Source organism: Centroberyx gerrardi, chromosome 12 (genome assembly GCF_048128805.1).
Source record: "Centroberyx gerrardi isolate f3 chromosome 12, fCenGer3.hap1.cur.20231027, whole genome shotgun sequence".
Classification (NCBI taxonomy): Eukaryota; Metazoa; Chordata; class Actinopteri; order Beryciformes; family Berycidae; genus Centroberyx; species Centroberyx gerrardi.
The window spans coordinates 30,134,409-30,145,434 of record NC_136008.1 but is presented as its reverse complement, the minus strand read 5'-3'; positions in this window follow the sequence as shown (position 1 = coordinate 30,145,434).

Below are 11,026 nucleotides of genomic sequence, written 5' to 3'. Positions count from 1 at the left end.
CATCACCTCACACACTTGTCACACAAAGACGCGAGAGTACGGCAAACACTGGAAGTATAAGTGATAAGTGTCTATATGTGAAATAAGTCCTGAAAGTAAGATAGCCCTTCCCTCCATGACCCCACCCCCCCACCCCCCCCACTCCCCCACCCCCCCCCCACCCACCCCCCACCCGGTTTCAACATTCAGATCGCGCCACGTCCTCGTTTCCATGTTCGTCTTCGTTTTGTATCCTTTGTAATTTTCTATTTCTAATAATTGTATTGCTATTTAAGGTGTTTTTTTTGTGGTTACGGTTCGGCAACAAAGCAAATTTTTAACCCCGCTAGAGAAGTGGATAGCGTCAGCCTCCCACTGGTGATGTAATGATCATGTCCAATCCCATCTGCAGTTTACAGGTGTTAGAAAAGTTGTGTACATTTTTAGAAATGCCTGAAAAAAAAAAAAAAAGACACCAGACGAGACAAAATGACAATGTCAGGTAGAAGCTCCTTAACATCATCAGTAGATTCTTGCTGACATATTTAGAAACGCCCCATACGGTCATATTTTAGCAGGCAGAATCTTTGAACAGTCATTGAACAGCGCAATTTTATTCGCATTTGGTTCTGCTTAGCTTGCGCACTGACTCTCAAACCCCAGCAGTGATTAATGGTGAACAATTAGACGCTTTCCACACCTACCAAAAAAGTCAAATAAGTGATGAAGGTAAAAAGAAGTGACGAAATGCTACGAACTTGACAATTACAGTAATGTCATCTCATGTACTCATCACATGCCAAGATTTAGTCCATACCAACTATATGAAAGATCTGGGTTCAGTGAGAGGAGATGTTGTCTTTTGTTAAGTGATGATACGGCCATGTTTGGGTAGATACTGTTGGCGATTAGTGCGATGACAGATTTCGATCAAGGTGTGAATGAAGAGTAGATATGACCTTATTAAAAAAAGCTCTTAGAGCCGAGAATATTACCTTAATTATCTAACAAAGCTGGTCGAGTCTGTCCACTCTGTCTCTATTGGCGTTGCTGTCGTAGTTTACTGACATCAGTGTGTCGTTTCACCCACAAAAGTGTAAAAGCTGTCTGTCGGTCATTATCTTTTTTTTTTTTGTTTCCTTAATAAAAACAAATTGCACTGATGCTATTTTAATTTTCCTTTTTTTTTTTTTTTTTTAGTTAGTCATACCCCCTCCCCCTTTCCCTCCACCCCCTTATCAAATGAGGAGTGTTGATGTAGATGAACCTGACCCCGGCCCCTTTGTGGACTTCCTGAATAGCAGGAAAAGAGAGTGAGGCACCAACTTTGTCACGATAGAGCTGTTATTTTTGATGTTCATTTGTTGTTGTTTATGATGATGATGATGATGATGATGTTGTTGTTGTTGACCCACTATGATGTATCGTAACACAGTATTGTTGTGGTGCTCTAGTGGTAAATAAATTATTTAAGTTACAAGGGAACTACGGTGTTGCATGTCTGTTTCTTTCTGATGCTGATTCGTGTTTGCCTGAAGTGACACCTGATCCGCCTGCTGTAGCGCATCGCATTGTAATACATTCCTTGTGTCCTCTCTGGAAAAGAAGCAATGTTGTGCTGTCACTTTGATCTCCCTCTAATTTCTCCTACACTTGTTGTTTCCGCGCTGTGGAAAGCCACACAGACAAATAAGAGGCTCGGGTTTCGATCATTTTTGTAATGCATTCATGTGTCATAACATGATATTCGATCAAAGGGGCAACAGGGAGATACTCTTGTGAGAGAGTAAGGCAAAACAACAGGGAGTCTGCAGCACATGAGACAAAAGGAGGGGCTGTAGATGCCGATGCGGGTGTATACCAAATTGTTATGTAGTGGTACATCATAATGTGGGTAAAATATGGCCTCCGGGGGAAATTAGATTGTTGCAGTGGCAAGAGTAACATGATTCAGCAGGGAAAATGAAATAGAATATAATCACACACAGAATGTAAAAATACACAATAAAAATTGTAGAAAAAGTAAAATAAGCAATAAACTAGACTATGAACAATTGTGGGGTTATGTAGACATATGCTGTCGACAATTTCATATAGACTAGAAGTGAGAAGTATGGAGAAAAATGGTTACTCTCAAGAACAAACTATTATGATGAATAGGCCTAAGTATAACTAATACAAAAATATGTAACAGCGAAAAGTAACAGTGTTGCTGCTGCCAAGGCCAGATGGGATTGGTGGAGGAAAATTACAGATAGTGGGAGTAAATAGGCTTATCACCGCCCTGTCATTAAGGCACAGTGGGCATAATTTTCATTGATGCAATATTGTGTCATCATGTTGAGTCTGTGAGATAAAAGTCTAGAAGATTTCCTCTTCACAAAGTCAGCCTCGTGTTCCCCATGGCTGTGCTGATGGGAATGTGAATGCATTAATCAGTCTCTGATATAATAAATTATCAGGGAAAGAAAAAAGGTTCCTGCGTACTTACTATCTGTGCACCCACGTCCACCAGATCTTCTAGGAATCTTCTAGGACATTTTTCTATTTTTCCACACCTGACTTGCTCCAGAGCAGGTTAGGTGTGGAGCCTAGAGTAGGTCGATTTGACTTGGTCGGTTTGCTAGTTAGCTAACCCTGTTCTCCGAAAAATTGTGGTCTTTGGCTCCACCCACTGAGGTTTAACTCAACCAATGAGATTGTTTCTGCCTCCAGAGCAGCTCTGCCTCTGAGAAATGTTTGAAGAACTAAAACTCATATCTACCTTAAATAACCGACCCTTGTATAACCTGCATCAGTTTGATACTACTTACTATGATATATACTATGAACGTACATTATAAAGACTGATGTCCGCCTAAAAAGGTGGTTTAGGTGGGTTTACCCTCCATGCCAACCCCGACGCTGACAGTATGAAAGAGATGGGATGGGCGGAGGGAAGAGAGAGGGGAGTGAACGCAGCATTAAAAGAGTGTGGGAGGTTTGTGTCAGCTGTGGAATGAGGCTTTCCACCGGGCTCTGTATGAGGGATTAGGCCTACGTGGTGGACCGGTGATAAATAAAGGCCGTGTGGTCTCGGCTCTGTGTGGTTCCTATCCAGGGGAGAAGACCAGTGGAGCGCCTGGCACTGGCTTCCAGTCATAATCTGGACCTCCACGAAATATAACTCAGCATCTCAGCTGGAAACAATTGAAGTGTGTCATCATCTGGGTCACTTGTGATCATGCTGAGCAGGGCTGCACAATCAAAGTCAGAACCTGTGATTTGGGTTAGACCGATATATCAGTTTGGGCCAATATTGGCCTTTAATTAAAAAATGTATATTGGCCAATCAGTTTCATCCACCTCTGATATGATTGATATGATCCAGTTTGATTGATTACATATTTATTGTAGAATTGATCAATACTACACTGGTTGTCTATGGGAAGCCCTTAATAAGACATTTTAATCAGATTCCAAACAAGTATGAATGAATATGTTTACTATGATGATTATTATGCATGGTTTCAGTGGAGAGTTTTAGTGTCCTATGGTCTAAATGCTGTTTCAGAGGCGTTTCCACCCTGACAAGAATACACTTCTGGAGGAAATACTGAATACTTGTAATTTTTTGGGCATGAAAATGGTCAAATTTAAAAGATATTGCATATCGGCACAGAATATCAGCTAGCTCCATCTTCAGTATAAAAATATCAAGAATTGCACTGGCCTTCAAAAACTCCTATCGGCCTTATGTGAGCCTATGTAGACATAATAAGCTTTTGAACAGAAAATACACAGTATCTACTTTTAAGTAAGGTTTAAGCAACCTGATTAAGACACAGTTAAGAGGAAATGAGAGAAATGAGTCATTCCGTAACATTTGTAATGGTATCACTGGTCACCACAGTATGAGAGTCAATGGACTGTAGCAGCAGTTCCTCTCCTCTGGGTCCCTGCTCCAATTATCATCAGGAACCAAGATGGCATCTTAATTGCTTCAAGGAAGTCTTTTCAATCTGAAGACAACAGAGGCACTCATAACTAAGTAAACCAGAGAGTAAGACATCATTCTATTCAATTATGCTCATTGAGTAATCATGGAGATTCATTTGAAATGTTCCGATAGCATTATTTGTTATATTAATAATAGTATAACTCATTTGTAGTTATTACTGTGGTTATTATTGTGTATTTAGTTGTATATTCAGGGATGTAGTGGAGAGTAGGACTTGCTAAACTCAATTTACCCGCCTTTTTATTTGCAGGAATACAGCTTGCTACCTTTTTTAAGTCTTTGTAATGTGAATTCATTGTATACATCATAGTAAGTAGTATCAAATTGATGTTAGTTAAATGAGGATAGGGTCTTTTAGGGGAATAAAAACATAAATTAATGCTTCTCTCAGACGATTTTGCTTCTCTGAAAATATTTTTTTGGTTGTATTGGCGGTTATTTGCCTTGATTACGTTGAGGTCATAGTTTACCCACCTTTTTAGCCACCACTTAGTATATTGTAGTATATTTTGTGATATCTGTTAAAGGCATGAAACCCACTCTGACTCAGACACAGGCAAGCTGCCACAGGAGGAGTGGAACAGAACGGCTCAGTCCAACTGGGTCGTTGCCTCATCTTTGGTTTGAATCTTCACGTGTCTCCTTCCATTCAGATCCCTGAGGTCGGTGGAAAACTTGAAAACATGTTTAATGTCTTGCACACATTACCACCACGAGTGTCAATTGGGTATGGCAACGTGCGGTGCTCACCATAACTTACAGCTTAAGTCCAAATTTGATCTTGTAAATTTTGTCATTATAATGGAGAGAAAAGATCAAGCAAAAGCCATCCAGGAATCTATTTGGAAGCCATAGCTGGAAAACATATCGCATTCAGTGATTCCTCTAAGCTGGTAGTTTGGTGACCTACGTCTAGTAATTTATCACATTGACCAAATAATCATAAATTTAGTGGACATGAACAGTTTGGAAGTTGTGGTGGATCAGATTAGATGCAGGCACTTTGCCATACCTCACAGTTTAGTGAATTGATGCTGCCTGATTCTCTCTCTTACACACACACACACACACACACACACACACACACACACACACAAACACATCCTGTTGAATTTGCACAATGCCTCAGAAGGGCCCTGTCTCCTCAGCATTCATGCATAAGCACACACAGCTACGGCTAAAAAGCCTGGGAGTCTGCAGCAGATGAGTGCAAGGGTTTGGGGGTGAAAGGGCTCGCTGTCTCCGGGGAGAAAAGCGATTTGGGAGATTTCGGTGATTCAGCTGCAGCTGGCGGCGCACAATAATACAAAATCAGAGAGAGGCACTCGAACTGTGACATCAGCACCGAGCAATGCGCTGGCTCCCATCGGCAACAAGAAAAATCTCAGAGGCTATTTGACAGAAAAGAAATGTCTAACCGCGTTGTGTGTGTGTGTGTGTGTGCCTGTGTGAGTGTGTTTGTGTGTTTGGATGCGCGCAGCCAAGGCATTCCTTTGATAGCAATTTGACCAAACTCAATACCATTTCAGTTTCATTCACTCCTGCCTGCCCGCCCCACCTCCGACTCCCCTCGGCCCGCGTCTCGTGTGGCGGCGGTAATAGCCCAGAAGACAGAGTGTTGTATTGCGTCTGTAATTACACAGGAAGGCCAGCTCTCTTTGAGCTGCGGATTAGCGACTCTCTTTGTGTTTCACTCAGAAAGGGGGGCACAAAGGCAGCCAGATTGAAGTATCGCACACAATCCCAGTACAAAGTGGGGGTTTTTTTCTTCTTTCTCCCCCTTCTTTCTTTCCTTCCCTCTGCTGCGTTCCTCTTAAGTTTGACAGGCGTCTTGGAGATATCACGATAGAGAAAGAGGCAGGAAGGCAGGAAGGCAGCCCTGGAGCCCCGGACATTCAATCCCTCCAGCGCCAGTCTGCCTGCCTGCCTGCCTGCCTGCCTGCCTTACTGCCTGTCTGTCTGTCTGACTGTCAAGTCAAGCTGACTTTATTCATATAGCGCCTTAAACACAAAACACTTTCTTATAAAGCACCTCGGCAGGTTTAAAGAAAAAGATATCAGAACAAGAAAAAACAGACCCAAAAACAAGTTGAGGCTAGCTTAGCGCTACGTACATGCTTGCCACCTGTGAGCATCTTGGCAAATGAACATAATGATAAAATGAGACTTACCTTGGTAACCAGGTAACTTGAAATTAATTTTCTACTAGCTAGCCAACACTTCCATAAGCAGTTTGGATTGTAGAGAAATGGGAAAATCAATCTTCCAATGCAAATATAGTGAAAACTAGCAGCAGCAGGAGCATCAGCTGACCTATAGGTTACTACCACAGACATTTCAGACATGGCAGTTCAGCAAGGACCTAATGAAAACACTACAGCCTGCGCATGGAGATGCTAGCTCTTCTGACAAGCATAAGACCAAACACATCACAAAAAAGCAGGTAAAACACATACTGAAAGGCCATAGAGTAAAAGTGGGTGTTTTTAAAAATGTTAATGAATTCTGCTAACCTAAGACATTTTCATTAATGTTGTTCCATAGTCTATTTTTGCTTTGGAGGGTTCCTTGATTATGGGAAAGAAAGTTTATCCTCTTCTGTAAAGACAAAGATGCCAGGGATGGGGAGGGGGGACAGCAACAGGGTTTATGGGAAATGTGGTCTTCATTTTGACAAACACTAGCACTAACAAAACCACTGGTGTGATAGAGGCTACCAGTCGTCTCATGCTCTCATTTGTTCATGATAATTATACCAAGGTATCACAATTCATTTGACAATTATTTACTGATGCTACACATAGCACCTTTAACATATGTTGTCATGTTGTGTTGAAAATGACCCAACCATTTTAAGAGGTTATTCCCTGTCTGTCTGCCTTGCTGCCTATGTGTCTGCCTACCTGTTTGTCTATCTGTCTGTCTGTCTCTATGTCAAACATCTAACAAGGCCAGAGCCAGCCACCCCACCCCCATCCCCCCACTGAGCTACTGCACCCTCCTCTTCCTCCTCCTTCACGCCTTTTCACCCACGTATGTATTACCTCACCCACTCATATGCAACCCATTCACATGCTGCTCACACACACTCGTGCCTACTCCCCCCACCCCCCAAACACACACACACACTTTTCTTTTACCCTTTCAAGTTTTGATGCATATGCCACGATTCACAGTCATCCTCGTTGTCGCGGTCAAATATTCCCCCACCTTGACACACAGATCCACCGAAGCGCTGACGAGGCAGCGGTCGCCCGATAGCTGCCGCTCATTGTTGAAGTGAGTTACGGCTGTGAGAAATTGAAGTATGGTTGTTGAGAGCACAATGGGGCCTGCTATAGAGTTTAGCTTTCTCTTCTCCCATAGTGAGCGAGTGTGTAACGGGGAGACCCATGTGGATGTGGCGTGGGTGGGCCATGGGAGAGAAGCTTAGCCCGAGGCTGACTATATATGTGTGTGGAGAGTGTGTGTATGTGTATGTGTAGTGTGTATGTGTGAGGTCAGGGATGAGAACATGCAGATTGAGTAACGGCTATTCCATGTCGGTTCAGTGACCCCCGTGCAACATTAGAGCTGTGCGTGTAAAATCCCACTTACGATAATAACCAATAATAATTAAAAGGAAATCTCGGGCTGAAACGGAGCTAGATTCTCATTGGCGAGGGTGCGGGGGAAGAGGTGTATGGGGGAAAGAGAAGTGTGTGTGTGTGTGTGTGTGTTGGGGGGGAAGGGGGGAGGAAGGGGTCTACTCTGCATTGGGCACTCATACTATTACCTCTGATAATAGCGATCTGGTATTGTCATTATGGGGAGCCGGCCAAGACATCCACAGCAAACCACTGTATGGTTTTAACTCTTAGTTTGCACCTAAGGCTGCATTTTACTACACCAAAGAACACACTCGGTACTGCTCAAATGAGTAACACATTTCCATTCTTTTGTCAAACCACATCAGTGCGCAGGTTCAGTCGAGCCGTCTAGGTGTCTGCATGTGTAACGCACACACACACACACACATGTAGAAACACACCACAATACCACTTGGTTCCACACCAAGCAGTTCAGCGCTGTGGCAGAAGAAAGACAATAAGGTGCATTTGATCGATGTCCAACGTCAACCCAAATAGCTTTGGACATAAAGATCTTTAGGCCCCGATTTCACAAAACGATGCAGCTATGAACGACTGCAGGGGTCTCGACTTTCATTATGACTTATTTACACAGGTTTTCAATGGCGGTGCGGGCCGCTGTATCAACATCTAGGCAAAGTCAAAATGTCCGCTGGGACGGACTGACGGAGAGATGAAGGGAAAAGGTAGGAAAATCTCTCCTAGCAGAGGAGAGTGACGGCCAGTCTGAGCAAGCGGCAGTGTGAGAAAGAGAGAGGACCTTTGGAAAGAGAGAGTGTGTTGGGGAATATGACATGGCTGAATGGAAACTCTGCAAGGCTGGCGTCTCCCTCTGTTGCTCTGTCTCTTTCTCTCTCTCTCTCTCTCTCTCTCTCACGTGCGTTCGCTTCACCGACACACACTGCAACTGCGACTGCACTGCTACATTCTGCTCTGTCCTGGTCTCGGGTTAGACCGATACACCGGTTTATGAATATCTCCGGCCGATTCCACTGTGACGAAGCCAGATTTCTGGGAGAAATGCAGAATATTTGGAATGTTTTGGAATGACGGTGATCAAATTGAAAGATATGGAATAGCGGCGCAAAACATCAGCTGTCGGCGGCTTGAATCCAAAAGTATCGGCCTTCAAAAACCCATATTTGTCAAACCATAACACCCCCCCCCCTCTCTTTTTTTCCAAGTAAATGACTTTGCCAGTGTTTCTGGATCCTTGGTAAAACATCTGGGGCTGTAGTGGCGCAGGACTCAGGACGCAGTCAAAGTCCTGCAGATAGTATTATGTTTTACACAGTCACATTACAGTGCTGGGAATTTCCCATAGTTTTATGGATTTTTTAATGAAGGGGGTGGGGGGGTCTATGAGACGAAAGGCAAGGGGTGGAGTGGAGAGAGGCGGCGCTCTGCCTTTTTCAACAGCAGCAGAAGACTCTCACACGGTCCAGGCCTTGCCCAGGTGTGGGGCCGCGACCCCATCCAGTCCCCCCCATTAATCCTACGCATAATGCATGGTGCTCCTATTGCACATTTTGCGGTGAGGTCGTTACTCCACCCTGGCATACAATTAGCCTGCGGTGCATGCAAGGTAGCCTCTGAAACTCACTCTGTGCATACATGAAAGAGAATGGGATATTAAGAAAGGAGAAAGAAAGAACATACACGCAGGGGCGTCCTGGTGGCTCAGTGGTCTAAGGCGCGTACCACATAAAAACACAACGTCCTGGGTTGGAATCCGGCCCAGGACCTTTGTCGCATGTCATCCCCTTCTCTCTCCCAATCTTTCCTGTCTATGTCTACTGCAAAAACTATCACAATAAAGGCAAAAAGCCCCAAAAAATAATAAAAAAAATAAATTTGCATCCTCAAAATAATCTGTTTATTTACAAAGAAAGAAAGCAGCCTACCAAAAGTAACCTAACCTGTTGCTTGGTAAAGAACAGAGATCTCGCTTGTTTGAGACCTTATTATCTCCAACCACAAGCGTCCATCGATTCCACAAGGAAGCTGTCAGGCAAAACATCAGTCTACTTATTTACGAAGCGCATTTTACTCACGATAATGTCACTGTGCGATAACACACACCGGGGACAAAACGAGGACGTAGGGGATACAAATTTAGGCACAACACCAGTCTGAGCGTAAAAGGGGGGATGCCATGGTTGTCCAATTAATCCCCTTGACATCTTGACTGTGTAAGGAAACAATTACCCACCAAAGTGCCTTCGCGTCGCTGCCATTGATGATGAATGGCCCGCAGTGACTCGCGCCAGCCTGCAAGATTAATAGCGCTTAATGGTTTGTAATGTTGCCCATAATCGAGCTGTCACTGGCCCCGCTTGAGGAATAGCAGCGCCTTGCATCATTCCTCATGTGTCGTTCGTTCCTTCGTCCCCCCCCCCCCCCATCCCCCACCCCCCAACTCCTCCAAGCTCTCAGTCCCAAGGGACAATTCTCCTTAGGTCCTGATCTGGTCAAAAGCCTGATCATTATCCTTATCCTGGGTTTCAATGAAGAGATGAGAGTTTTGGTGTCCCATGGTCTAAATGCTGTTTCAGAGGCTTTTCCACGCTGATTTCTTAAAATTCTGGGGGAATATTTGCAATTTCTTGGCATGAAAATGGTGAAATTTAAAGATAGTGAATATCGGCACCAACATATCAGTTCCTATCAGTTTCAATCCGAAACCAGTAGTATCTGCCTTCAAATACCCATATTGGTCGAACCCTAATCTGGTCGGCCTTTGGTTGGCTGCAGGGATTAAATGCTGAGGAGGATTTTTCAGTTCTCTAGGATTCTGCAGATTCCCCTCTGGGATCAATAAAATACTATCCTATAATGTGAATTTAACAATCGTAGCCCCTGATCTGCTCGGGCCGATTTTGGCCTTTTACTAAAAAGTCAGTCAATGTCATCCACCTCCAATATGGGAAGCCCTTAACCTGAATTGTAACATTTGGATTGAATTCCACACAAGTAAGCATGAATTTGTTTTTATCATTCCATTTGTATGGGTTCCAATGGAGAGTTTTAGTGTCCCATAAGGGCTAAATGCTGTTTCAGGGGCTTTTCCACCCTGACAGGAATAGAATTCTGGGGGAAACACTGGATACTTGAAGTTTTTTGGCATGAAAACGGTCAAATTTAAAGATAATCAACATCTTGGCACAGCATATTGGCACAACAGATCGGCTACTGGCCAGTTCTCTAGGGGTCAGCAGCAACTGTATACCCGTCGAAGTGAACATCACTACTATAGCCTCAGTATTATGTGAATTTTAACTTGACATCTGAGCAAAGTTTCAATGAGTCACTGAATATTATACAAAAAAACACCATGCTGTTGTTGGCCTTGTCTTGATTATTGCACAGGTCTGGCACTGATAAATCAATAGTAATGCAGAAAATATTTCTGCGTGAA